The sequence below is a fragment of the Arvicanthis niloticus genome, chromosome 6 (genome assembly GCF_011762505.2).
Source record: "Arvicanthis niloticus isolate mArvNil1 chromosome 6, mArvNil1.pat.X, whole genome shotgun sequence".
NCBI classification, from domain to species: domain Eukaryota; kingdom Metazoa; phylum Chordata; class Mammalia; order Rodentia; family Muridae; genus Arvicanthis; species Arvicanthis niloticus.
The window spans coordinates 77,501,754-77,529,059 of NC_047663.1; the positions used below are offsets into that span (position 1 = coordinate 77,501,754).

Consider the following 27,306-nt stretch of genomic DNA (forward strand, 5'->3'; position numbering starts at 1 on the left):
TATATATGTATATATGTAATATATATTGTGTGTGCATGTGCATATATATACACACATATATGTATATATATACATATATATGTACACAGATATAGAGCATACACACATATACATACATATATACATATATATGTACACATATATATGTACACAGATATTGAGCATATACAGATATAGAGCATATAAACATACATACATATATATTGAGCACACATAAGGAAGAGGAGTTCTGTAAGAGACAAAAGTATTGATAAATATCCTGATACTTTATGAAAGAAAAGCCTCATTAAATAAAAAAAGATTACTCAGACTATATGAAGTGACATACTATCAGATGTGGAAGACAAAAAGATGAATTGGAACATTCAAACTTTGACATAGACAAAGTAAAATAAGAATAAAGCATATGAGATAATATATGAAACACCACAAAAGAATAAATTTATAAATCATTGAGGTAGGATAAAAACTTCAGACTAGAGGAATAATCATATATTCAACAAAATCACAACAGAACGAGATTACTATAAAGATTTAGAAGGCATCTGGAATGATTGAGAGATGAAATTTAAAAAGAACTTCTTCATGTTACATTATAAAAAATAAATACAGATAATAAAGAAAACATATTGAAAGATGAAACAAAGAAGCAGCAGATAATTCATAAAGGAACCCACCAGAATCAGAGATTTTTCAACAGAGACCTTGAAAAGCAGAATAGCAAGGAAACATATTTCAACCTCTAAAAGGTGTAACTGCCAATCCAGTTTATATTCCCAGCAAAACTAGGCATCATATTTCAAAAGAAGAAAAAAACTTTCCATGATTAACACAAACAAAAGGAGCTTCTGATTCCTTGGCTATGGTAGAGAAACTACTTAAAAGGAATCATACTGAGGAGAAATACAATACATCCAAGAAGCTGCAGAGAATAATAAATAGATCCTTAGAACAGTAGATAAACCAATGAATAGTAAGAAAACACCAGACATTACAAATCTTTAAGTGATAGGAATTAATACCCACTTTCACTAATCACTCTGAATATTAATGGCTTCAATTTACCAACCAAATGGTACAGAAGATTAAAGATATTAAATATTAAAAAACACCACCTATCTTTTGTGTGTTCTAGTAATGCACTTTACTGTAAATGACAAGCACAACATTAGGCTAAAAGAATGGACAGAGGCACTCTAAGGAAAGTAAGTGCTCCTGCTTAAATTATGAAAAATAGACTTTAAAACAAAATTAGTAAGAAGAGATAAAGATGTTTCTTTTGTGTTGATCAAAGGAAAAATCAAGAGGCTATAACAATTCTAAACACACATGTTAAACATCAGTTTACCCAGTTTCATATAATAAATGACTACACATGAAGAGACAGATTATCTCCAGCACAACGATACTAGGTGACTTCCAAATACCACTTTCATCAGTAGACCGAGCATTGTTTCAAAAAGTAAACAAAGATACATCTGAATTAAATGACAGAACAGTTCAAGTATAACTAACAGACATATATACAACATCCCACCTAAATGCTGCAGAGTATGTATTTCCTCAGCAGCCCATAAAGCTATGTCTAAAACAAGTTATCCTAGTTGGCTTTCTTGTGCTGTGATAAACACCATGACCAAAAGCAACTTAAACATCATTTCATCTTACAATGGCCAGGTCACAGCCCATCACTGAAGAAAGTCAAGTCAGGAATATGAGGCAGAATCTGAATAACAGGCCATAGAGGAATGTTGCTTAATAGTTTGTTTTCTTGTACCAACCAGCACCACATGCTCAGGGATAGCATTACTCACCACGGGCTGAGCTCTGTCACCTTAACCATTAATCAGGAAAATGCCCTAAGGATTTGCTTATAGGCCAGGTTGATGGGGTCATTTATTTGAGTTTCCTTCTACTCAAATGACTCTAGCTTATGTCATGTCACACACCCCACCAACAATACCCCCCAAACCCCAAACAAAAAACAAACTGAAATAATTAATTATAATCTATTAGATTATAATAAAATAAAGCTAGAAGGACAGAAACTACACAAACTCAAGGAGATTGATTCATACATGCTTGGATAATACAGCTATCTACTGAACAGTGGGGGGGGGGGTTGAAAAGTTTCTGGAACTGAATGACCATGAATGCACAATATACAAAAACCTATGAGATACAAGGACAATAATCGGAGAAGTTTGTAGTTTTATATATCTGCATTAAAAGCCCAGAAGGAACTCAAATAGGCAACATATAGATACACCTTAGGGTCCCGGATAAATAAGAAAACAAACTGTAAACCAGTAGACAGAAAATAATAAAGATCATGGGCAAAAGTTAGTGAGTTAGATTAAAAAAAAATACAAGGAACCAATGGAGCAAAGAATTGGTTCTTTGTAAAGATAACAAGATGAAACAAACAAACAAACAAACCCCTTTAGCCAAGACAAAACACAGAGTAGACCAAATGAGCATGAAATTAAAATTGAATATTGATCAAAGGACTTAGAAGTCATTTATAAGACATTCCATTCAACAGTTGTAGAATGTATTTTTTTTTTCTACAAGTGCATGGACTTTTTTTCACAATAGAGTATGTATTCGACCAAAAAAGCTTTAAAATTAAAACAAATCAAATCCTGTATCTTTTCTTATTGATGAAATAAAACTAGAATCAATAATAAAATAAATTTTAGACATTTTTAAAGTTCATGGAGAACTAATAATACATTTCATATGAACAAACAAACAAACAAAAACCAAAAAATGATAATTAAAACATTTTAAAAATCAAGTGGAACTACAACATACCAAAGCTTAGTGGGTATAGCTACAGCATAATTAAGAGCACAGTTAAGAGCAAAGAGTAACTGTTCTAAAAAGTAGATTTTAGATTTTAAAGTAAAATAAAAGGATGTATCTTATTGGTGTAGGAAAAAAAACCAAGTTAAACCTAAAATTAATAAGATAAAAGCAATCATAACTTACAAAAAATACAAAGTTGATACTAGAATTATAAAAATCATTAATAACAAACAATGAATTCTTTTTGCAGAAGACATATCTGGTAAGATTTTAGATAGACTAAACAAGAAAAAGGGAGAAGGAAGTATACATTTACAGATAAAAAATAGATATTATGTGTAGTACAATAGAGAATCTAAGGACCATTACAGTCAAATATGAAAACCTGCATGCTAATAAATGGGAAAACTAGAAGAAAAAGTCAAGCTTCTTGGCACATATGACCTACTCTAACTTACCCATAGGACTATGGAAATCCTGAACAGATTGATAAGTAATTAGATTGCATGATGATAATTATTCCAGCAATTGACCCAACAACAGACAAAAGTATTCCAGCATCCTGAACCCTGACATCTATGCTTGATGTTTTCAAAATGTTAAAAAGAGTTTTGAAACTATTCCAAAGCATTGAAAGGAAGGGAATCTTGTAATTTCATTGTTTGATGCTACGTGGATTAGCAAAGCCAGACAAAGATACTGCAAAAATGACTTAGCACACGCCTCTCAAGAAACCTGCAATATCACATCCACAGCATGAAGGATTAACAATCATTTCACCATCTCAATTGATGCATAAACTGAATGTGATAAAATCCAAATCCCTTCATGATGAAAGTCTTCACAAAATAGGTATAGAAGAAAGATCATGCCTCAACATAATCAAGGCCGTTGTGACAAACTCAGCCAACACAGATGAATGGAGGAAAGTTTTTCCAAGATGGAAAACAAGATAAGGGCAACCATATTCATTTTCCTTGCTCAATGTAGTACTGGAGGTTTTGATAAAAAGTTAGGCACGAAAGAAATACAAGGCATGTAAATAGAAAATGAAAAAGTCAAATTATCTTTTTTCACAATGATTATATGTAGAGAGAAACTGAAGAATATCCCAAAAGTTTATTAGAATTTACTAATACAATAAAGCAGAAAGGTACAAAACCCAGTAGCTTTTATTCTATCACTAATATAGTAGATGAGGAAACCATAAAGGTAAACCCATCTACAACAGCTACAGAGAACAAAATAAAATGCCCAAGGGTTAAACTTCAGTCAGGAAATGAAACACATCCACACCAAAAAATCATGAAACACCAGGGAGAAAAATTGAAGACAGAAAAAGACGAGAAAAGAAAACCTTCCATGTGCATGAGAGCGAGGACTAATATTGAGATATTTAAACTATCTAAATGATACGTAGATTTAATTAATGTTAGAGCACTTATGACATGATTTGCCTAAGGAACGTAAGTATAAATTCACATGCAGTGTACAATGTGTTGAGTAGCCAGAGAAACCTTGAGCAAAACAACAGAGTGGATAGCATTGCAACATTACTTTTAAGATGTACTTGTTAGTCATTGTCTCCAGTCCTGCAGAATCTTGGAATAAAAGCAGATGTATAGACCATGCAGCAAGCCAAAAATCCCAGAAGGAAAGCTTAGGATCCCGAAGACAGCTGGCTCTTTGTGGGGCGATGGGCTGTGAGAGGCAGCTGGGTAACGGGTCGAGCACAGGCCTTGAACCACAGATAATACCCTAATTGGGATAGTGTTTGGCCTTACTCCTGGGCCAGGGTTCCTTTCACTTATCCACAGCCCCTCCCAAAGAAAGGTTTGTGGCCAGAGATCATGTAGCACAGGTAGCACAAATGAAGGGCTTGACTACAGGCCTCAGAGCCTCAAGAGGTCTTCATATTAATGAGGTACCCAAAGGCGAGAAGACATAGACAATTAAGCATTCCTTCCCAGACCCTCTTCCTACTCACAAAAGATATTTAACCTTAGGCCCGCCCTGAGGACACCGGGTACAGCTTCATTCAATTTCCACCAAGACAATAAACCCTTTAAAACCATGGACTTCCTCATGTCTTCCCCCCCCCTCCCCCCCCCCTGTGGAGAACTGTAGAGGGGGCCTTCAATCAATGAGCCAGAAGCCTAATTTCCCACCAGAGGACCTCTCTGCCTCTTGGCTGCTGGCTGGTCCAACCCATACACCACCAGTCTCAGCTCTTCCGAGGGTGTCTGGGAGCCCAAGAGTCTGAGACCAGTTGATCCCTGCACGACTTCTTCCCCCGGGGATCGTGCCTCCACGGGTCTCAGACTGTGATCTCCCCAAGCCTAGAGCTGAGTTCTGCAACATCTCACAGCCCAGAGCTGTGTGGAGTAAACTTGGTCAAATTCCCGCACTTCTGCCCTCTGAGCCATAGTTCCAGATGCCTGGGGTGACAGACGCACCACAACTCAGCCCAACAGGACCCATGACCACGAGCAAGCGACAGCCCCACAGCTCTTGTTAAAGACAGCCAGAACATATCAGAGGAAGAACACTGATTTTGCTGGAGAAACTGGTTGTAAACAAATGCAATCTTGATATGTCTTATTCCCATTCCACAGAGCTCAGCTCAAAAGAGACCTGAACTTAAGACCAGAAGCTTTGGAACAATCAGAAGCAACTGACGGGGTGGGGCAGTTTTATACACTGATACAAGGCCATTGTTTTGTGGATCATAGTTTTGCGATCCTCAAAGCACAGGAAATAAAAGGCAAAACTAAGACAATTGGAATTAAGTCTATCAACATGGTGAAAAAGACACAGTCTATGTCTTCTGGAGAAGATATGAGATCAGCAGAGGTCCTCACTGGCAGGTGAATGGGTCACAAAAACGTGATCTATATACATGGTGGAGTATTATACAGCTCCAAAGAAGAATGAAAGCATGCCATCTACCACAGAATGCATGGATCCAGAGAAGGTTAAGTGGAATACAGCAACCATAGAAAGGCAAGTCCCTTATGTTCTTGTTTACATGCAGAAGCCGAGAAGAGATGGCTGTGAGCAGAATAGCAATCATCAAGCATTGAGAATAGTACGGAGAGCAGGGTGGGGAGCAAAGGCTGGTTTGACTAGTACATGCTCTGTGCATATATGAAAATATCACATTGTACTGCATCCATAAGTACCATCTATAGGTGCAATTATGACTTTAAGAATAAAATAAATAGAAGACTTACCCTAAAGTAAATCAGGACAGGGTGTTATTAGTAAAGTGATTGAGAAATGAATCAAGGGAATATAAACAACCCCAAAGTATGTCCTCATAAGATCCACAGACATGGTCAACAGATCTTTAAAAATGAGCAAAGGTGGCACGTTAGAGCAAAGACCTTCTTTTTAAACACATGGTAGTAGACAGCTGGGCAAGCAAAACTAAAAATCATCAGGGAAAGATCTTAAATTCGTCACAAACATTGTCTCAAAGTTTATCAAAAGAACAGTGTCAGATTTGAAGCCATAGAATTCCTATATGCAAGCTGCAGTCGATAACCTTGACTTCATCAAAGCAAATAAAACAAGAGAATTTCTGCTCTTCAAAAGGAGGACAGTCACGGAAATAAGACAGGGAGAAATTATTCTCAACAAAAGTAGAGATGAAGTCCTATTTTACAAAAATCATAGGGAACATCTAAAATTCATAAAAAAATAACTTGATTAGAAAATAAACAAAAATTCTGAGAGACATGTCACCAAAGAAGACACACAGGTAGAAAATAAGTCTATAAAATGATGTCACTCATCAGGAAATACAAGTTAAAGCCACACTCAGTTTCTATTACACATCCATTAGGATGTCCCAAAGTAAGACATCCACAGCAACAAATGGCAGAGGATATGAAATGACAGATACTGCCACTACTGTTAGAAATGCAAAATGACACAGTTACTTAGCAAAAATTTTGTTATTAGAAAACTATAGGCACTCTTAACACGCAATTCATCCATAATACTTCGTAGTTTATATTCTGAATGAGTTGAAAACTTATGTTGGTGTAAAAACCAGCACATGGATATTTCTGCTATATTCATAATTTCTTAGACTTGGAGGCAATTCAGCAGTGGATGGCAAGCCATACTAGAACTGGACAATAGAATATTATTGCTCAGTGTTAAAAAGAAAGAAACTACAAAGGCATGAAAAAAATATGGAGAAACCTTAAATACATGTTTCATGATCTGTGATTTCAACTCCATGACATTCTGGGAAAGATCAAGCTGTGAGGACAACAGAAAGATCTGTGGTTGTCAGGGTTGGGGAGGGAGAGATGCCAAAGGCACAGAATATGGAGGGATTTTCCGATGGTGAGAATGTTCTGTAGAGCCAGTCATGGTAGCTTCTACTTATTATCCTACAATTTGGGAGGCTGAAGCAGGAGGATTGCTACAAATATAAGGTTAGCCTGTCATACATACTGATTTCCAGACAAGCTTGAGCTCATTTAAATCTCTGTCTAAAAAGAAAACGAAACACAACAAAACATCTCTATAACCCAGCTAACAACCCCAGCAGAAGTCTCCAGCACTGCTGGAGGCCATGCTGGAACCCCAGAAGCCTCTTACTCTATCACATGCCATGCCGATGCCTGGAAACCCAGAGGCCACAGCATTTTCCAGAATATCAGAATCCGAGAGGTAACACAGGCACCCCAAACCCCAATGGAGACACTTTACTGGACCTGAGAACTTGTCTGTCACTAGAACCACAGGATGCTAAAGCCAGAAGACTAGAGACAAAACAGAAACCAAGGGGAAAACATCCACTTATCAAAGATAAAGTCAGAAATCAGAACCTAGACCTTTAATTACCCAAATCCAGATGCCTAGAAGCCAGCATAAGAATAAAATCAACAATAGCTAGAGAAATATGGTATAACCAATGTCCAGATATCCTACTACAGAAGCCCTGGACATTTTTTATACAGCTGAAGCATAACAAAATGACCTTAAAACCAATTTTATGAAGATGACAGAGGTCCTTAAGGAGAAAATGAATAAATCCCTCAAAGCAACCCAACAAAAACAAACAAACAAACAAACAAACAAACAGGTGAAGGAAATGAATAAATCTGTTCAAGACCTGCCTAAGAATGGAAATAAAAGCAATAAAAAAATACTGACTAAGGAATCCCGGAGATGGAAAATCTAGGTAAGTGAGAAAGAACTACAGATGCAAGCATCACCAACAAAATATAAGTGATGGAAGAGAGAACTTTATACGTAGAAGATACAACAGAAGAAACTGATACATCTGTCAAAGAAAATGTTAAATCCAAAAAAATTTCTGACACAAACCATCCAAGAAATCTGGGACACTATGAAAAGAACAAACCTAAGATTAATAATAGAAGGAGAAGAATCCCTGCTTAGAGACCCAGAAAACATTTTTAACAAAAATCATAGAAGAAAAATTTTCTAACCTGAAGAAAGAGATGCCTATAACAGGCTACAACACTTACAGGTGGTACACCATATAGACTGGAAAAGAAAAGAAATTTCCCTCAGCATACAATAATCAAAGCACTAAACATACAGAACAAGGAAAGAATATTGAAAGCTGCAAGGGAAAAAGGCCAAGTAACATATAAAGGCAGACTTTATTACACATTCCTTCTCAACAGAGACTCTAAAAGCCAGAAGGGCCTGATCAGATATTTTGCAGACTCTAAGAGACCACAAATGCCAGCCCAGATTACTATACCCAGAAAAAACTTCCAATCACCATAGATAAAAAACAAAGATATTTGATGACAAAGTCAATTTTAAACAACACCACAAATTCACTTATATAGAAGGTATTAGAGGGAAAACTCCAACCTAAGGAGGTAAACTACACCCATGAAAATGTGAAAAAATAATCTCACAGCAGCAAAACCTAAAGCAAAAATACACACACACACACACACACACACACACACGAGAGAGAGAGAGAGAGAGAGAGAGAGAGAGAGAGAGAGAGAGAGAGAAAGAGAGAGGTAAAATATATATATGAAGCATTTGTATCTTCCTTACAATTTTTCTGTGATTGTTACTGTTCTAAAATCATATCCTTAAAAAAACCATTTACCTCACTTTTAATAAAATTCTTCTACTGGCTAAGCAATAAGGGTAAATGTTTACACAGGTACTCCCTCCCAACGTTAATGAATATTTAAATGCCAGGAAGAGCAAAGGAAGAGTGAACAAGGAAGTAATCAATGACCACCAATGTGCCATCAATACAACATTGCCTGAAGGGATCGCATTGTGACCAAGACATCCATGGGAACTCATTATCACTCTAGCTAGTGAAAGCACCTGAAATCTAACACTGTAGTTCAAATCAAAATTCTAAGCACTCACAAAAGCTTGTTATAAAAGAAGATATATTGGATTTGGTCATCTATGAAAGAGAGAGAGAGAGAGAGAGAGAGAGAGAGAGAGAGAGAGAGAGAGAGAGAGAGAGAGAGAGAGAGCTTTCAAGCCAACAGTGAACCTGAAATGGGAAGGCACAGAGTACAGAGTGGGAAAGTGCTGTCAAGAACTGCAGATTTCAAAGGCAGTATACAAGTAATATGTCATTTTAGATGTTGATGGAGAAAGTAAAAATAGGCACTTGAGACATACACTAAAAATTATCATGTAAAAGGTGGGCATGGTGGTGCACAATTATAATTCTAGCATTTGGAAGGTGCAGGCAGGATTAGGAGCTCAAGGTCATCCTTGGCTACACAGCGAGTTTGAGTTCACCCTAGGTTAAATGAGATACAGTCTCAAAAATAATTATAATTCAATTAAAATTAAAACATAGAAAAATGCTTGTATATTTTGATGGTAGGATACTAACCCAGAAAAGAAGTCACATAGAATGGTTGTCATTAATACCATATACTTAAAGAAGAGTCCAATGAGTATCAACCAATAACAGTTTAAGTCTAGAATAATGTGGGGAAATGACTTCATGAAATTTGAAGGACAGCAAAATCCTCCGGGATAGGAAATGCCAGTTAGCAACTTTATATCCAACTGAAGTGTCAATGTCAAACACAGGTAACAAAGAAACATTTTTGAACATGAAAGACAAAAGGATGCTGTTATCAAAGTGTCTTCAGTGAAAAATATATCTGTGATCTATATATGATTTTTAAAAGTTTAGTGAGAACACTTGTGAGGAACACATTCTTTTAACTACAAGGAAAAAACTAAACAGGGGTTTGCAGGGATAATGGTTTCAAAACAGGAACTACATCAGCTCTGACAAAAGTTGGGAGAAGCGGTGTGGTTAGAAAGAGGGGTGACGTCAGTCTTCCAGCACCGTAGTCGAAGTGAAGAGAGGTGCTCTTACTACAGAAGAGCCATTTGTAACCGTGTTCCCCGTACTGGCTGGCCTCAACAACAGAGGCTAGAAGTCCAAGCTAGCCTGAAGGTTATCTCATTCTGAGGACCTCAAGACAATATCTAGTTTGTGTCTTTCTGAGCCTTCAGTGGTTTGAGGGCAATCTTTGATATTCCCTGCCTTGTAGACACACATAACTTTTTCTTCCAACTCAACATAGTTACTGAGAATCCTTTGGAGTAATTTATAGAAATACCTGTGGCATAAATCAAAGAATGAACTCATTGGCTCTATGATTCTGGGCATCAGTGTTCTATCCTTACATTTTTGTTTAAATTATGTAAACATGTATGCATAACTGTTATTATTATTTTATTGTTTAACAGTTTTATGCATTTTTATCTATACAAGAGCTGCACAAGATTGGGTCCTTTAACATATCATCATGGATGGTGGATCAATCCCACCCAGAGTGACTTTTGACAATTAGCATCTATTTGTCGAGGGGTTGTTATTTTCTTCAGCGCTATGACCTCATCTTCAGAATAGTTTCTCCTTTGTACGGTATTCTGCATGATATATTTTGTAACGTATGAGTCATATAAGTGGTCCACCTACTTCAGTATGACCTTTATCTCTAACTATGATAACCTTATTTCTCAATGCATAGTTTTGAGATACACAGGACTAGGATTTTTAATACGAATTTGCTAGGCAAGGTATGATCCAAATCAAGGGAGGAGAGAAGTGGGTGGTGATAAACTTGGAGACAGGAGCAACTTACCTGCCAGAAGAAACAACCATCAAAATTAGATGCCAGGGAACAACATACAACAATTAAACACCACTGTGCTCAATGTGACTAGTCCTTTTGTAAGGTCTATGTTCCAAGTACATACATCTTGAGATTTAGGAAGGTAGGTTAACATGTTATAGGTCAAAAATAAGTACTTACTAAGATCTATATCCAAGAATCTCAAAAGCAAGGGATTTTGTAGATTTGTTGAAACATTCTTGAATTTTAAGTCTTTCTAACTGACCCATCAATCATTTTTCTTTTGGTCCAACGTAGCCTATTATTTATAAGCATTTTGGTGCTGTTAAACACTCCTCTTGCAAACCTTCCACCATTGATCTTGCGGAAGTCCATTGAGACTTGCGAGAGGGCTAACTGTAGATGACTTTCTGTCAGACTTGTTGAAATGAAATCAATATATATATCAGAGTCAAAGAACTTTCACATCTTTAAAGTAGAAAAGAAACTGAACCTTATAAAATTCAGCTAGCTAATCAATAGCTCACAAGTGCTGGCATGGAACGGTGTGAGTCAATGAGGTGGCTTAAGCTGATACTGGCAAAAATCACATAGCACTGATACTTAGAGTGGGTTTGGCCTTTTCCATTTCCTTTTGTATTGAAACAATCAAAAGAATTCTCTATTTCAGACTGGTGCCAGTTTTAATCTTCCTAGTTATACAAGGGAGAATTCTGTAGCTCAGGGGCCATTATTTTCTGGGAGGGTAATGTTATTTATTTTATTCACTTTTACTTAGTGACATAAATATTCCACTAGTGGCATGGAAATACTTTTTCTTAAGGTAAAGAATTCAAACACACACATACACACATACACACACACACACATACACACACACACACACACACACACACACACACAGAGAGAGAGAGAGAGAGAGAGAGAGAGAGAGAGAGAGAGAGAGAGAGAGAGAGAGACTAATTTTAGTTATTTTACTTCATGCTCTCTTCCCTAGGGTTCTCAACTGGTACTCTTCTTGTCAACAAGCCCCACCCACACTTTCATATCTTCTTTCTGTATGTAGCCATCTGGGTTTAATATAAGTTACTTAGCTAATGTGGATTGGGTAGTTATTAAGCAGGACAGGGACAACTTATGTGTGACTGCATCACTAAAAAATAAAAATCCCCCCTCCCCCACCCATAGATGTTAATTGCCAAGAGTCACTCTGGATTGGATTGAGCCCCCCATCTATGATCAAGGGTCCAATCTTGTTCAGCTCTTTGGTAGATAAAAATGTATATAAGCTGTCAGACAATTAAAAAAAAACAACAGTCACACACACACATACACACATACATGTTTACATAATTTAAACAAAAAATGTAAGGGTGGCATGCTAATGCCCCATTGTGGAACCAAGGAATTCATGTTTTGATTTGTGCCACAGATTTTTGAATAAAATAACTTCAAAGGATTCTCAGAGACTATGTTTAGTTGGAGGAAAAAATATATTCTCCACAATGTTTGAATAGTTTGATTGGGCAGAGAGGAAAATTCCAGGCATCCTACAATTCTTTTTCTGTGATAAACCAGGGCCAAATTCTACCCACCTTTGGAGCTGGTGACAATCTTTTCTTCCTTTTTTTCAAGTTCCTGGGTACCTTGTTTTGCATTCTACTTGATTCTATAACCTGCCTCTGATTCTTTTGGGAAATAGGCAGAGTATATAAAAAGGGGAGGCAATTAATCAGTATTTGTTGAATAAATGAATATGTAAGTGAATGAATAAACAGAAAAGAAATAGATGAGCTGAGAGGGAGAATCCTACCACTCTGATTGCTTCCAGCCTCCTGTTTTAATAAGGAGGTTTAAGGCAAAGAGCACACTGTGATTCTAACAAGGATGATAGTACCCTGCCTGGCCCAGAGGATGTTCTATAAACCAGAACCAGCAGGAAACTAGAGAAGGGCCTTCCTTTAAGGAGTGTTCTTTTTTTTTTTTTTTACATTTCAAATGCTAGCCCCTTTCCTGGTCCTCCCCCTACCCCACCCCACTCAGAAACCCAATATTCCATTTGCCCCCCCTGCTTCTATGAGGGAGTTCCCCCACCCACCCACCCACCCACTCCTGCCTCCCTGCCCTCGAATTCCCCTACACTGGGCATCAAGCCTTCACAGGACCAAGGGCCTTTCCCCCATTAATGCCCGACAAGGCCATCCTCTGCTACATATGCAGCTGGAGGAGTGTTGGTATTCTCCCTAGATATATTTGCAGGGCTGGCCGGTGAACCCCTCTAAACAGTGGACACAGAAATGATTTTTTAGGCAAGTCAGAGTGAGCTGGAGCTTACAGTGATTCTCGTGGAAACTGTAAATTAAATATATCTATTCCTGGTTTTTAGAAATCATGAAAATTAAAAAAAAAAAATCTGTTGTCGGAAGATGGGAAAGTTATTGAATCTTATTCAAAGTGAAAACTTAGCTTCTGAGTTTACAAGACATAAGTATCACAGCATTTGACTTTGTTCTCCACCAAAGAACAGCATTAGTGTGACATTGAAATATTCTTCTGCAGGCAGAAAAATCCCTCCTTATCTTCAGTAGGTTGCTTATATTCTAGTTGATGAGATAACTAAGAGTATTAGATAAAATATCCCCAGTAGAGTCAAGAGTAACAGGGTGGATTTAATCTATTACTTTCAATGTTCTATCTTGAATACATCTTATTTTTGTATTATGGTAATCTGTATAAATGTCCCATCTTGGTTTTAGATTTAATTCTTTCAGAAAGCTGGAGCTACTTATTGACTCATTCTTGTATTCTCTACAGATAACAAATATTCAAGAAACAATAGGTTTTTAAGATATATTCATAAAGTGTATGAATAGAAGTAGCATCTGAAAATTGCTACCATTGTTTCATAAAGTCTTTCCTGTGGCATTCAAAGACCTGCAACAAACCAGACATGATCTTTAGCAACGTGGGAAGTTAAAAAAAAAAATAGTTCTCTTGTTCTCAAAATAATTGCAAACTCATGGCCAAGGTAGACATGTGCACAATTAACTTGCACACATCTAAGAGCAAAGAGGCAAAGTGCAGAGGGGTTAAGACAAAAGGATGGGGTTGCACAGAGAAACTGGAATCAAAATTTAGATTTGGGATTTGCTAAAGGTAGGGGTTGATAGTGCATTTGATTGAAGTCTCAAACTAATTCAATAGGGTATGGATACCTTGGAAGAAAGGTGTCCCAAGGAAATTTACACTGCAGCTAAATTTGGAGATGGTATGGAATGTGTGCTCTGGGGGCATTTGGATCATTTAGAGTGACAATAATACTTTCTAGAACATACATTGTAAGTATGTGTACTTGTTTGTATATGTGCACACATCTATGCACATGTATATGTTAGGTAGAAAGAAGTATTATTAAAAGAATATATCAATTAGAAGTCAAAGCCCATATAAGCACACACTACACAGAGCCTTATAAATCCAGAGAAGATGAATTACACTTTAAATTACAAAAGCCATGGAACAAGAACAGGATGCTATCAGTGCTGGGTTTTAATATCTATACCCTACTGTTGGCTTCTGACCTAGGGAAGAAATTGAAAGATTGAGTTGTCTAATGCTGGCCTTTTCTTTGCAGGTGTTATACATGCATTATCCAAAGCAAGTCTCCAGGTGACCGTTAATTCAGAAGAATGTCCCTAGGCTGGAATGCATTGTAGGGAATGAGACAGGATCACAAAGAAGATTGTCAGAGAATTCTCCTAGAGCACAAAGTGCACTTGTCTCTATTTGAACTTGAAGAAGAAGGAGGAGGAGGATGAGGAAGATGAGGATGAGGAGGAGGAGGAAGAAGAGGAAGAGGAGGAGGAGGAGGAGGAGAAAATCTTTCCTGGAACATTCTCTAGTAATGAAAACAAAGCATTTATTCTTTCTTTCTTAGAGAAAATTTATTCCTGGGTAACAAAATACCCCAAATCGTTGAAAGTAAGAGCCATCTCATAGAGGAAAACTAATCAATATATGGATCATGAGTTGGAAAATTAGAAAACACATTTGAATTCACCTCCAGTAGAAAGATAGGACATCAAGTGGAAGGATGGGGTTGCCATCCCATAGTCAAAACTCTGACCCAGAATTGTTCCTGTCTGAAAGAACTGTAGGGGCAAAAATGGAGAAGAAACTGAGGGAAAAGGTAAGTTCAGTGACTGGCCCAACTTGGGATCCATCTCAAGGGGACACTCCAAGGCCTGACATTATTACTGATGCTATGGTGTGCTTACAGACAGGGGTCTAGCATGGCTGTCCTCCGAGAGGCCCAAGCAGCTGACTGAGACAGATGCAGATACTTACACCCAATCATTAGACTGAAGTTGGGGACTCTTGTAGTTGAATTCAGGAAAGGCTGGAATAAGCTGAGGAGGAGGGTAACCCCATAGGTGGTCTGGCCTCAGTGGGAGAAGTGCTTAACTCTCTAGAGATTTGAGGCCCCAGGGAGTGAGGAGGTCTGCCAGGTGGGAGATATACTTTTGAAGACATGGGGAGGAAGAATGAAATGAGAAACTAAAAGTAATTAAAAAAAAAGAAGGAAAGAAAACATATTTGAATACACTAGTTGATTCATGACCTAATTTCATTTATTTTTAAAATGTTTATTAGAGAAAAGATGGAGAAGATGGCTTAGTGCTTAAGAGCACATTCTACTCTGGCAGAGGACCCAGGTTCAGTTTTCAGCACCTTCATGGCAGCTCATAACTACCTGTAACTCCAGTTCCAGGGGCCTAGCTCCTTCTTCTGGCCTCTGTGGGTTTCAGGCATGTATGTGATATATATAAAAACAGGCAGGCAAACACGTATGTACACAAAATAAAAATACTCTGTTAAAAACTTATGAGACAAACATACAATAACACACACACACACACACACACACACACACACACACGTCTCTTCTCAGTCAAATTCTCCTGATTTGACTCTACTCAGTCAATTTCACTCCGGAGTAAACACTTTGGCTTCTGTCATATAATGAAACACTAGAAGAAATTATGTAGACAGAAGATTCTGGTTCATAGTCTGCAGGTTCCAAGGTCAGGTTAGGTAATCTTAGTCTCTTGTTCTCTGGCAAAAATGATACGCAAGAATGTGTAGCAGAGAAAACCACTTATATCACAAACCGAGAAGTAAAAAAAGAGAAAGAAACCGGAGTAGGACAATCCTTTACAAAGGTGTGCATCAGTGAGGTAAACCTCGCCTACTACGAAAGCCCCACCTCCCAAAGGTCCAGAGAATCTTCTAATAGTACCACACTGAGGATTAAGACTTGGACACATAGCCCTTCAGAGCATAGTCATCTGAGCCATTGGACTGAATAAGGACCCAAGTGGCACTCCTGAGTTCTTACCTAATTTGCTCCAATTACTTCTCTGACAGTGACATGTGTCCTCCTTGCTCATGGAAAACAAAACAAGAAGGTTAAAAAGAGCAGAAACAAAGAACAAAAAACCAATTTGTCGCTTTCAAGTTATTTTTCTTATACAGTGGGAATGGAGCAATAGAGCAAAAGAAGAATGAGCAACAGTTAAAAATCAGGTTGTTATTTATGTGTTTTGTTGAGGATTAAAGCATGGGAAACTATTAATCAGCTCTGAATTCTTTCTGATTTCTCAGAAGCTTAGATAATCACTTCGTTTCAGTGACACATAACATTATCATGAGTGACTCTATTTTAACCTTTAGCCTGTTGTGTTGAGGTCTAATGTAGAAGGTCAGGTCGATATGAGGCCCTCCTGTAAGTGCTACACTCTTGATAAGTGTCTCTTTCTGCCTCTGCATGAAGGTACTGCACCAATCACAAGTGTGAGCTTATCATGGACCTTGGTCCACAGGCACTTAGGTAGTAACCATAAACACATGAGCAGTCACACCTCACTTAACAGATAAGGGGAATGTATTATTATTGAAAAGTTAATGAGTAACCAACAGGATTCTCCCATGGCCAAGAAGCATCTCTGAATTATACTTATTTTGGTAGCTGTTCTAAGAGCTACCTTAGGCTCTGCCCACTGGTGACAGTATTTCATCTGGCCAGCAAATAAGGAATCTACTTGAGCTTGGGAAGACCTTTCTCTCGGGACAATGGGATATTAGCTATAACCACCTGTATACAACCACGGAGAATTCAAAAGGTGGGGAGAGTAAACAGTAAGCTGGGAAGCATCCCATTCCTCTCCCACAATTGGTTTTGTTAGATTATAAACATTTTTCAGGATTTTAATTTTAAAATTATGTACATGTGTGTCTGGGTGGCAGTATGTGTATATGGGGACAGATGCCTGTGGAGCTCAGAAGATGTTTAATTCTCTGAATCTGGAGATGCAGGTCATTGTTAGCTGCCCGATGTGAGTTCTTGGAACCAAATTTAGGGCCCATGTAAGAACAGCGTGTGTTCTTATCCACAGAGCATCTCCTCATCCCTGTATAACCACTGAGCATCTCTCCATCCCTGGATATAATTTGCTTTCTCACTTATAAATGTTTAAGGATTATGTGAATTAATATTCATGAGATTTCAGGTACAATTACATATTGTGACATTCATGAGCAATCACATATTGTCTTTAGCTTGAACAAATGTCAGATTCTCTCTCTCTCCCTCCCTCTACCCACCCCACCCCTCCACCCCCGAGTTCAAATAAATAAACATGTTACTACTGTTACAAGTATCCAAGTTATCTATGGGAAGAAGACAAGGTGGGGATAAGCCACCTAGAGGATATTCATTTTTTATTTACTTTTCCCAACAGAGAAGCAGAGAGGTCAACAGCTATTGAGGTCTTGTGAACTACTGTGGGCATGGTAGTTCACAGGTAGCAGGCTACTCCAGAGTGCTCCCAGCCAGCACACTAACCTGGCTAACTCTCCAGTCTTCCTTGCTAAATAGATGCTCCACACCTATAAATTCTAAAGGTTGAAAGTACTGATTGGGCAGTCTGAATTAGAGAGCCAAAGTGTTCTCTGTAAAAGTCCCTAACTCTCTAGGGTAAGAATTGATGTTTGCAGGAGTCACCTGTGGACCATCTGCAGGCGGTGAAGTTCACATAGGAGGTCTCAGAAGGAGCAGCACAGATCCCAATTCTTCCTTTTCTATATCAAACAGCTGATCGATCAACTAGATGCATTATCTCTTGTATAAGTTCCACCAATTTAACCTGAGTGGCATTTTTAGAAATTCCCATAGATTTCAAGACTTAGAACATACTATATGTGCTGTGTACCATGACCCATCAGAGAACAGGGTCTATTTCTTTGGCACTATCATCAACAGTTCTACCTCAAAAACTTTTCTCATATCCTGACCTCTGTAGAGTGAAAGTGTGGCAGTTCCACAGTGCTGCTCCCTCTCAGTGCCTTCTCGTGTCCCTAAAAATTCTTCAGAAGATTCCTCAATTGTCGCTTCATTGACTTCCTGGGCCAACATGGCATACCTTGAGAGAGTTACCACATCTTCAGATTCATACTCTTGTTATTTGATAAGCATATATTTCATTTGCAAGTAGAACATAGATCCGATGCCGGCAGAGGTTTGGTACTATTTGGCTTATCATGATGGAGGGGCAGGTAATTATGATAGTGAGTAAAAGAGATCAAAGGAAGGGGATCCAAGGCTTAGGGACAATCTCAGAAGAGGGAACAGAAAGAATCTGAGTGCCAGAGGATGGGAAGATGTGTAAGGAAAGGATGTCTTTGAGATACTACATAGCCACTTCATACATGAACTCACTGCACTATGACAGTCCACACAAAATTGGGCTTCTTGACATTTGATCATAGGAGTGGGAGGGGCCCATGAGTCCCCACACCTCCAAGAGGGACTTTTGGCAATTAATGGTTATAGAGAAGGGTATCATTTTCTTAAGTGGTGGTACAGCTAAGAAGTTGTTCTTGCTCCACCTAATAGCCTCCTGTCCATGATCAGGCAAGAAATTAATTAACCGGATGGATTATACAGAAAGAAGTAACATGGAAGTTGAGAGGAGATTTGTTGGGATGAACGCTCCAGTGGAAGGAGGAGGGGCAAGGGAGAGGGAGATTTGGGTGAAAGAAACGGAGGCTCACTTTGTAAATGTCAAAAACTGTCAAAAAATTTAAAAAATGTAATAAACAGAATCTTGTAATTTTTGGTCCTATCTTATATAAAGAAAGAGGGGAGAGAGGAGATAGAGAGGGAGAAAGAGGAGATAGAAGGAGAGAGGGGAGAGAGAGAGAGAGATGAAGATTATCTTAATAAATATTAAGATTCTCCTCCTCCACCCAGGGTTTGGGTGCTTTTCATGCTGCCAGTGAAATCTGTAAAATTCATACAGCATAAAGTTAATCATTTAAAATTGCACCGTGGTATTTGCATATTCACAACATGTGGCCGACTGCTTGGTACCATCCCAGGATTTTTATCATCACAAAAAGGGAAATATGCCAGGCCAATAAGCAGTCACTCACTACCACAACCTGCCCTGGGCCCTAGCAACAGTTCACTGGCTTTCCTGTCTCTTTCAGCTTGGCTGAACTGCATTTGCATATATGTGGAATCTTCCATGGATGACATACCTGGCTTTTTCATTAATGATGTTTTTGTGGATTCTTTGCATTGCATCATGTATCAAAAATTCCTGTCCTTTTTTTTTTTTTTTTTTTTTTTTTTTGTGGTGGTGGTTGTGTTTTGTTTTTTAAATACATGCACAGAGTTATTCATCCATCATTTCATGGCCATGTTGGGTTGCTTTTATCTATTTTTCCATGATTATTAATGGGCCCTCTAAGGCCCTTCATTTACAATTTTATTTGCCCTTTGAATGTTCCTTTTCAGATCTTTTGAGCATACCTGAAGAAGCTGAATTAAGGAATTGCTGGGTCAAATTATTCTGATTTTAACTCCTGAAGGCCTTTTATGTATGACTAGATAGCTCTGTCCCTGTGCTTGCTGAGTCTTAGTTTTTGTTGTCTAGATTCTGTGGTAAGCAGTGTCAGATATCCATAACATATTCCTTCTGTTCCTCTGCTGGGTGGAGTAGTAATATCTGGGTGACCATTATGGGCACTCTGTCACTGGCCCTAGAATTCCATTAGCATGTGGCCTTTATCTCCAATTATTTTCTCCATTACCTTCTCCTTCCATAGAATGACCTATTTTTCTTGTAAAAGCCGACACCATTTATGGAGGTTAGAAAACAGGTTTTCAACACCCTTGTAGCAAAACGTTATAGAGAAATTTGGATAGAGACATTTTCTCTGGCCTTATTAATTTACTTTGTCTACTCCAAAGTTGTGTACATTTTGGGAAGTTATTTAACCTCCCAGTTAATGTAAATGATTTGAAAAATAGAAATAGTGCATGTTTAGTAGAGGTAAATTAGAATTTTGCTCTTGGATCCTGGCAGACATTTAATAAATGCATTCTTTAATATAAAGGAGTTCATATAATTTCCATCCAAGGCAAGGTACCATAAGATAGAGGATAAGTTTAGAGCTATACTTATCTTGGTTAGAAAACTGGCATTTTCTTCATTTATGTGTCTTTGATGCTAAAAATCTTTAACAGATGAGATTGTGATTAAAGTTAACCTTTCTTGTTACAATGAGAATAAACCTCAAATTCTTTCTACCATTCTCATGAATTCACATGAATGTCCCTGCCTTCACTCTAGCTGCATTCTCAGGCTTCTCTCTCATGACTCTAGCCACGCTGGCTTGCTATTAATACAACACTTTGAGGCACTCATTTTTCTCCTGCCTCATCTCCTTAACCCCTTCTGGTGACCAATTCCAGCATATCATTCCCCAGACTTCCCCAGGCTTCACATTTACTGGTTGGCCGGAGAGGTCTAGACTTTGATGGTATTCTCATTATAAATCCCTAGCATTCAACCCAACATTGAACAAAACAGACATTTTTAAAGATTTCTTTTATTTTTAAATTGTGTGTGTGTGTGAGAGAGAGAGAGAGAGAGAGAGAGAGAGAGAGAGAGAGAGACAGAGACAGAGACAGAGACAGGGAGGGAGGGAGGGAGGGAGGGAGAGAGAGAGAGAGAGAGAGAGAGAGAGAGAGAGAGGGAGAGGGAGAGGGAGAGGGAGAGGGAGAGGGAGAGGGAGAGGGAGAGGGAGAGGGAGAGGGAGAGGGAGAGGGAGAGAGAGAGAGAGAGAGAGAGAGAGAGAGAGAGAGAGAAAGAGAGAGAGAGAGTTTGCAGAAGCCAGAAGATTCCTTGGCGATGTTACAGGGAGCTGTAAAGAGCCCAAAGTGGGTGTCAGGATTTGAACTCAGGTCCTCTACAGGACCAGTAAGCATTTTCAACTGCTGATGCATCTCTTCATCCCACAAAGCAGACATTTCCGCTGTAGATAGAGGAGGATAAATCCTCCTTTCTAGGCACTTCTTGAGAAAGAAAGCATAACTCTTCACTTGAACTGATTTACAATGAAATGCATGAATGTAAAGATTGTTAAGGGAGATTTATAAAACTTCTCTTTCTAATCACATCTTATTTGGCTAAATGTACATGGGTACTAAGCATAGAAGAGGAAGGGGAGAAATGACAGGAGGTGAAAGGCATGGGGCGGTGGTACTGGAGTAATATACACATCTACAAAGCACTTCTAGGGCAGCACTTCTCTCTGTTTTAGTTTAGAGTGACTCTTACAAAAAAAAAAGCCCTCATTCTAAACTGAATGCCAACATTACTAACAAGCATGCTGTGATTTGCACCATTGATTTTTCCCTGCCATTAGAACATCCACAGTTATGCTCCTCTCATTGGAAGAAAGACATGTCATTCACTCACTATTTAGAACCAAGTTTATAAGGAAAAAAGGTAGGGTGGGAGGGATCTTCTTTTATCTTTTATTTTTTTCTCCTGAAAGGTGGAAACCTTTTAGAGATCATTTCTGGACCATTTTCAATGACATGAGCAATATGTGTTTATCAGTGATATCTAAGAAAATATAGACAAATACAAAAGAAAGTAAAACTTATCATGCTGTGATAATAATTATTGATATTTGGTGTGTATGTTTCTACTTCATGGCACATGTTTGCATGGATATTAAAGTATATAGTTATTAAAAGTGCTTTTATTCTTAACAGTGAACATTTAATATTTTTCATGCTGAACAAGTTATTTTTACCATATAATATTTATAAATACATAATATTAAATCTAGTGGTGGGAACATATGCGCATATATATATACATATACATACACATGGAAAGTGGGAAAATAAGAAACATTGGGAAAATTATTTTACAAGAGGTATATGGAGCTGAAGAACTGAGACAGATGAACCCAGAACCAAATCCTCATACTGCATTTATAAGAGACACGATATCAGCCACAATCCTGCTGCAAAATCATTTTGTTCTTCTGTCAAATGAGAATAATCATGATTGTAGTTTTTCATGTTGGTATTAGAGATGAAACAGTCTAATTAAAACATTTAGAGCCAACCTGGTCTGCATAGTGAGTTCCTGGCCATCCAGTGCTAACACAGTGAGACCTGGTGTCAAAAATAAAATAAAATAAAATAAAATAAAATAAAATAAAATAAAATAAAATAAAATAAAATAAAATAGTGACTAATATATGCTCTGTGTCCCTGGATCCCTGATAGTTGTGAAGGCTATTCCTAAAACAAATAATAACTCTATTTGACCTATGAGGGCTGTATACCAAAGCCCCTTCCTCCATCCACTATGGATGGCAAGAAAGGACCACATTTGGCATACCTTTAAGCTTGCATATCAGCCACCTGCTCAGGCTTACCATGAGGAAGATGATAACAGATCTAGCAAATTAAGAGAATTCAGTGCAGTATACCAGGTTCTGGTCTTTCATCTGATTCAATAAGCTCCAGATCACTGGACAAGCTGTTCTTTCTGAGCCTCAGATTCTTTGTCTATAAGATAGAAGGCATGACTAGTCTTTAAGACCCCTTCAACTTTACCATGCGGCTAACGATAAGCCCTCTCAAAATGGTTGTTAATAGTTACTATCAATATTAGGCAAGGCAAAGTTGTTTTCCAACATATCTTCTCAATCAAGTACTACTATTCATGTGTACTCACTCACAGCATCAATTTATATGTACCCATTCAAATACAAGTGAACTCCCATGCACATCAGTACACAAAGAGTCCCCATACTTAATTGCTGATGACAGATTCCTGAGGCCTCTATATGCGTCCCTTCCATATGGGAACCTTTCAACACCAGACTTTGTATCATTTCTCTGTCATCATGTCTTTGCTGTTTCATTGCCCTTTCTGTCTCTCCGAATATACCAAGCTATTGGGTAACGTGTTGTGAATGTGTTAGATCATGCAATAGGTCCCAAGGATGGAATACAGTAGAAAGAACAGGTGATTCTCTCAAGTATGCCATAGCTATCTAGTAGAGGAAAATGTCAAAATTGTTTATTATTTTCAGTCTTTGCTTGGATACTTCTTGTTTTCTATCATAAGCAGAATCCCTTTCTCCCACTCTGTATCATCACATTTTTAAACTATGCATTATTTAACTCTTCAAATGCTTAACGCTTCTCCATTTTCATGGAATATTAGCATCCGCCCTAGCTTTATTCACACATTTTTTAAAAGCTCTCGTCGTTGAGTGTGTGACAGTAAGAGTATCACTGGGGACCCTGAGGTCAAGAACAGAGAAGTTTTTTTATAAGGTCATATAGAAAAATCTATTCCAAGAATAGCCTGAGGATTTAACAATAAAATGAGACTCAAAAATTGCCCTAGTTTTTTTTCCTAAAAAAAAAAAAAAAATGCCCAAAATTTTACCTTGTACTTAAAAGAATAAATGACTTCTATAAAAGTACCATCTAGTTTTTAAATCTCACAAATGTAAATGGTAATGTGTCTATTTTTAGTTCCATAATTAAACCTTTTTGTATATCTGTATAATTTCTTACATACTTCACTCTTGGGAATCAGTAGAAGCAGGTGCATCTTGGAGATTACCCAAATGATACAGACTGAGATCTCGGTTCTCTTACCAGCTGCATGGCTTTGGGCAAGTTCATTTTTATCTGAAGAGATTCTTCATCATCAAAACGTAGGGAAACAAAGAGCTACTTCCTTTGGCTATGAGGTTAAATGATGTGGAATTTGTACAGCACAATGATTAGGAGATAATAAGAACTCCTTAACCTACTGTAGAAATCAGGTTCAACTATTTGTCGATTTCCCCAGTATGTAGAAGGTTCTGTTGGAAAAGGAAGAAATGGCTGAACCATTTGTTCCTGAAGCAAATATTTGAATAACTACCATGAACTTCCTATTTAATCTTCCAAACCCATAATTCTCACTCTCAGCCAAAATATCGTTTCTTCTCATAGGTGGTTCATAGCCACTATATGAACACTGATCTCCTCAGTTAATAGCTGGGAAAGTCACCTCCCTCCTTGAAGGCTGGACTCTCAGGTATAAGGTGAAAGACTTCTGATGAAAATAGTGTAGTACAGGGATGAGAGACTAACATGCGAAGTGGGGAAAGAGGAAGGCTATAACACATGGCCCTGAGGGTATCACAGCTTATCACATCAGTTAACTATTCCCATAATGCCAATGCAATTGGGTCTTGTTTGGTTTGCATGTGACTCATTCCTAAGTAACAGAGGAAATGGATATGGAGAGGAAATGGAGTCCACATAGGGTCTACCCCCTTTTATTCTAGCAATTCTACCCAAATTTCCTTTACAAGAACTATTCCTTCCCTTTAACACAGTTTTCAAGAAGGAATGGCAAAAAGAAGACCAAGGCCTTAGCCTGCCAAAGGCACCACATGAAATCATTTCCTGTAGTTTCTGCCATGGAACCCTAGTTTCTGCTCCTTCACAATGAAAGTATTTGTTCTTCACTTCCATTGCATAAGTTACCCCACGTCTTTCCAATAAATTTCATTATTTTTGGAAGTTAGGTTAAAACTCATTTCAGTTGCCCATAGCCAAAGAACCTGCTTGGCATTGATTAGTCTCCATAGAAACAACGATACTGGCTAGTTTCTACCTTCCAGTAAATATACTCTACTCTTCCCATGCATTATTCAGTGTCATTCTTGCAAAGGTCCTATAGTAAGGACTACTGATCTCAGTTTAAAATCAAAGAAACTGAGGTAAGGGCTGGAGCAATCTCTCCAATGTTGTGCAGCTAGTAGTTACTTATTAATTTCCCAAACTCCCTTATATTTAGGTAGGGCCTGTGACCAGTAAAGAAATGAGTGGTCCAGATATGACATGTGAGAGGCCAAATGAGCTTAACAATGCTGTATTTCCTTTGTATCTTGTACTCTGCCTTGGAGACCTTGGGGGAAAGCTTGGGTATAGGTTAGCACATGGCCTCCCAGTCTACACTGCACACAGGGAGAAGTAAGCCATTGTGTTGGAATTCGGAATTTGTCTGCTATATACTTTAAGTCAATGACCCTGGAAAATGCAGCAGCCGAGCTAGAATCTGCAATCATTTCTGGTTCATCCTATTGCGAGTTTTAGCTTTTTATATACAAAAGAAGTCACAGCACCCAAGAAATGCTCCTTTGTCAGTTTTGTACACTGTCATGTACTTTGTCAGTTTTGTAGCTTGAATGTCTGTAGGCTTTTCCTTCCTGTTGTCCTACAGTGGATGCTGCAGAGGTCTTCCTATTGCTACAATGAAATCCTCACACAAGGTAATAAGCAATAGTCTGAGAAGACCATATATGTGTCTTAGTGAGTAGCCCCTTGTCTATAACCATTGAACTAGCAAGTGGAAGAACATAGACCCAAACATGATCTCATGCTTAGACTGCACATATCCCCATGCTTCCTTGTGAGGATACTTGTCTGCCTCCAAAGGAGATCAGCTGACACTGCTGATGGCTTTGTTCCCCCTTTTCTCTCTCACAAAGATCTCATCCCTATAGGACCTTAGGACCAGCCTTCTTTGAGCAGCACCCACTTTGTTCTCAGCAGGAAAGCCATAGGCTTCTGAAAGGCATGGAGTCTGGAAGCAGAGAAAGCCCCTGGTTACCTCCCAGCTCCCAGCATGAGGACATTCTCATTATTTTAATGATTTTGCTAATCTTACTGTATTCATCTCCATCACTCATCTGAGATTAGGGACTCACAATAGGACTCCATTGATTGCTTATTATTTCTTTATTCTGCTGGTCAGTTCTCTTACCATTATAGCAAATCCAGCCTCTTGCCAGGTCTCTAGGTTAAAACTGTTGTATTTACCACATATCATACTACATTGTAATGAAGTTGACTTCAATTCAATTCAATATGATCATCCTCTGCCTGTGTACAGCTACATAATAACAAAGAATTTATAGATTGTAAATGCTTCCAATATATTCATCTCAGTACACTGTGAGCACTGGCTATTTTTGGGGAGATGGGGGAGGGATTGTAGCTGAGCTAACTGGAAGCTGCAGCTTGCTTGTGAGCCTAGCATCAAGAGAGGGTCTAGTACCAATTGTCATTGGCTCAGAAAAAGATGTGGACTTATCTATAGCTTCTGCTGAAGGTATTTCTTTTTGACACTACTGTAACATGATTATAATATCATAAGATATGGTAACCCATTACAAACTGCACATATTGAGTAGTCTGCATACTAAATACTAACCATATATTTGCCATGTGCCAAGTGCTGTTCAAGGCTCTGAACCTACCTGATAACACGCTCACTTCAGAATGCTTGTGAACTCCTGGGGTTCAGACACAGGTGTAGGCAACTGAGATGCAATATGGTAAAGACTCTGGTAGGGAAAGGACAAAGTATTCTGATGCCTGAGAGAGGCACCACAACCCAGACTTTCAGGAAGGTGCCCTTCTGCAGCAATGTGAGAGTTCTTTATGAGTTGGGAAGATGGCTCAATCGATAAAGACTCTTGCTTCCATACCTGATAATCTAACTTTGATTCCTGGATTCCATATAATGGAAACAGAGAAACTACTTCTGAACAGTGTCCTCTGATCTCTACATATGCAGCATAGAGCACACACAGTGATATATATATGTACAGGTATGTGTGTCTATATAACACATACATATGTATACATATATGCATATATACACATACATATATATATACTTACATACATATATACATATATACACATACATACATACATATATGTGTACATGCATATGCACACATATACATACATACACATATATGTACATACATGTACATGCATATGCATATTTGTATCTATATATGTATACATATGTGTATGCACATATGTATGTAAATATGGAGGGGGGCTGACCAACTCTTCATTTGACCAAGAATTTAAATACTTGGGAAAAAT

At 38.1% G+C, this 27,306-nt stretch overlaps 1 protein-coding gene and 1 long non-coding RNA gene across 2 annotated transcripts in view; one reads left to right on the forward strand and one right to left on the reverse strand.

Moving 5' to 3' along the window:
- The window catches only part of LOC143442832 (uncharacterized), a 139,080-nt gene extending 121,474 nt beyond the window's left edge, over positions 1 to 17,606 (forward strand). The window contains exon 7 of the long non-coding RNA XR_013111350.1: positions 14,590 to 17,606. This is a non-coding gene — a long non-coding RNA (uncharacterized LOC143442832). The remainder of the gene's footprint in view (positions 1 to 14,589) is intronic.
- Positions 1 to 27,306, reverse strand: part of Atp10b (ATPase phospholipid transporting 10B (putative)) — a 281,854-nt gene that overhangs the window by 231,140 nt on the left and 23,408 nt on the right. The window lies entirely within an intron of this gene.